We start from the raw sequence: 3,161 nt of genomic DNA, 5'->3' as shown, positions 1-3,161 counted from the left end.
AAGAGAGGGACATGTCAGGGCCAGAAGCCAGGCAGCTGCCATCCAGACATGGAGACAGCAGGAAAGTAAGATACAAAGAAAGGAAGGAAGGGAGGGAGGGAGGAAGGAAGGAAGGAAGGAAGGAAGGAAGGAAAAGAGGAAGGAAGGGAGGAAGGGAGGAAGGAAAGAAGGAAGGAAAAGAGGAAGGAAAGAAGGAAGGAAAAGAGGAAGGAAAGAAGGAAGGAAAAGAGGAAGGAAAGAAGGAAGGAAAGAAGGAAGGAAAGAAGGAAGGAAGGAAGGAAGGAAGGAAGGAAGGAAGGTAAAAAAAGCCCCAAGGCAAAATGTAGATGAAGAGAAGCAGATTAAAGTAAGAGCTAAGGCCAAGCTTTTCAAAACTTGTGTTATGATTTGGGAGCTGGTTCATAGCCCAAAGGAAAAAACCTGGTACAGAGACATCCAATTTACTGTGTTGTGGTTTTAATCTAAAAATGTGCCCTAAAATTGAATGTGCTAAGAGCTTGGCGACCAGCTGATGGCTTTTAAGAAGTGATTAGATCATTAAGGCTCTAACCTCATCATTCCCTTGGTGAATTCATAGTTAATTGGACAATTAGAATGGGGGTCTAGTTGAGGAAGTAGGTCACTGGGGATGTATCCTGTCCCCACTGGGTGAGCACCTCTACCCTGCCACACCTTCTGTGACATGAGGCTGAAAACCATGGAGCTGAGCAACCACAAACTGAAACTTCTGAATGTGTGAGCCAAATCAAATCTTTCCTCTTTTTTTTCAACAAAGAATCAAAGTGCATTGCTTAACACATTCAAGATAACCTTTGAGACACCAGAACACGTTGATCTCACGTTAAGAAATGAAAACAAAATGATTCTGGGTTTAATTTGATGACAGGAAAACACACATTTGAATTGTCCACCTCTATTTCCATGTCTTCTGTCTGCTTGTAGTTTGTGGTTGCCAGCCTTTCTGTCACCTGGCTGTTGTGTGATGCTTGTGATTTTTGTCTGCCCTAACAAAGGACTCAGCTCTGTACTCACAGAGCAGCACAGGAAGCATGGCGTGCGGAAAGGGATGAGAGATTTGCTACAGAAATCTTTAACAGAATTTTCTTAGGAGTGTCCTCGCCTGACCACCCAGAACAGCAAAGAGCAAGACAAACATGTTCTCAGGCTGTAGCCACAGGTTGTTTCCAACATCTGTGTGAGATGTTTGTTGTATAAGGTTGCTTTCAAACTGTATTAGTCAGGTTTCTCTTAAGGAACAGATCTGATAGAATGAATATGTGTATTTTAAAAGAGGATTCACTGGCAGCTCAGAAATGTCTCTTTAATGCTCTCTTCAGTGTCTACAGAAACCTTTTTTTTTTTCCTTTCTGTATGGAGATTCAGAAATTCACCATGTCTATTCTCAAGATCCATGCCAGAGAGATCTTTGACTCTTGGGGAATCCCACTGTTGACGTTGATCTCCATACCTCAGAAGGTCTCTTCCAAGCTTATGAGCCTCCACTGGCATCTACAAGGCCCTTGAACTCTGTGACAAGGATAAGACACACTACATGGGGAAGAGGGTCTCAAGTGCTGTTGGACACATCAATAAAACTATTGCACCTGCTCTGGTTAGTAAGGTACTGAATGTTGTGGAACAATAGAAGATCAAGAAACTGAGATGGATGGCACTGAAAATAAATCTGAATTTGGTGCAAATGCCATCCCTGGAGTGTCCCCAGCTGTCTGCAAAGCTGGTGCCATGGAGAAGGGGGTGACCCTTTACTTGGCTGGCAACCCTGAAGTCATCCTGCCCTTCCATCTGATCAACGCAGTTCTCATGCTGGCAACAGGCTGGCTTTGCAAGAGTTCATGGTCCTGCCTGTGGGGACTTGCAGTTTCTGGGAAGTCATGTGCTATGGAGCAGCAGCTCATCACAACCTGAAGAAGGTCATCAAAGAGAAATATAGGAAAGATGCCAGCAATGTGGGTGATGAGGGTGGGTTTGCACCTAATATCCTGGAGAACAGAGAAGCTCTGGAGCTGCTGAAGGTCGCAATTGGGAAGGCCGGCTATACTGACCAGGGTGTCATGGGCATGGACATGGATGCCTCTGAGTTCTTCAGGTCTGACGAGTATGACCTGGACTTCAAGTCTCCTAGGGTTCTAACAAGTACATCCTATCCTGAACAACCAGCTGGCTGACCTGTATAAGTCCTTCATCCAGATTATCTGGTGGTGTTCATTGAAGACCCCTCTGGCCAGGATGACTGGGAAGTTTGGCAGAAGCTCATAGCTAGTGCAGGCATCCAGGTGGTTGGGAATGACCTCATGGTGATCATCCCTAAATGGATTGTCAAAGCTGTGGCAGAGAAGTCCTGCAACTGCCTACTGCCCAAAGGGTACAGATTGGTCTTGGGATGAGTCTCTGCAGGAGTATAAGCTGGCCCAGTCCAAAGGTTAGAGTGCCATGGAGTCCTAGCACTCTGGGGACACTGAGGATACTTTCATCACTGGCCTGGTGGTGGGGTTCTGCACAGGGCAGATTAAGACTGGTGCCCCTAGCTGATCCAGGGGCCTGGCCAAGTACAATCAGATCCTTAGAATCAAGGAAGAGTTGCCAAGTTTGCTGTTAGGTCCTTCAGGAAGCCCCCGGTCAAGTAAAGCTTGTGCTGGAGATCCCTGGAGCCACCAGACGCTTAGACCCTGTCCCTGATGTCATCAAGGTGTCTCAAGGCCATCCCAGTTCTTGCCCCTCCCAAGCCACCTTAGAAGTTCGAAGTTCCTGACTACATAGAGCCCTGCTAGAAATCCCAGCTTTGTAATCATGTGATTGGTCCGAATCATTGTTTCTGTCACCTCCCTTCCCAGCTAGTGTCTGGAGCCCCACATCATCTCCAGGGTGGCCACAGGCAAGACACTCCCCTGCCCCTGCCACTGTTGTGATTCTACATGCAAAATAAAAACCTCAGTGACTCATTTAAAAAAAGGACTCATTAAAAAATGGCTTGCAATCCAGTGGCTGTCTCCTGATAGAAAGGCCAAGAATCCAGTAGGTTTGGAATCCATGAGACTGTGTTTCAGCAGTCCCAGTCTAGTGCAATAACCCAGGAGGATCCCTAGGGAGCTGTTGGTCTGTAATCTGCATTGAAATCACAAAGAAGTAGGTTCTAATACCAT

General features: G+C 46.3%; 1 pseudogene; it reads left to right on the top strand.

Annotated features, from left to right (window-relative positions):
* The first annotated feature begins 1,629 nt into the window (after positions 1-1,629).
* Positions 1,630-2,953, top strand: LOC118591370 (annotated as a pseudogene).
* The last annotated feature ends 208 nt before the right edge of the window (positions 2,954-3,161 follow it).

The sequence above is a fragment of the Onychomys torridus genome, chromosome 9, assembly GCF_903995425.1.
Source record: "Onychomys torridus chromosome 9, mOncTor1.1, whole genome shotgun sequence".
NCBI lineage: Eukaryota > Metazoa > Chordata > Mammalia > Rodentia > Cricetidae > Onychomys > Onychomys torridus.
This window is presented reverse-complemented; position numbering and strand designations above follow the sequence as displayed.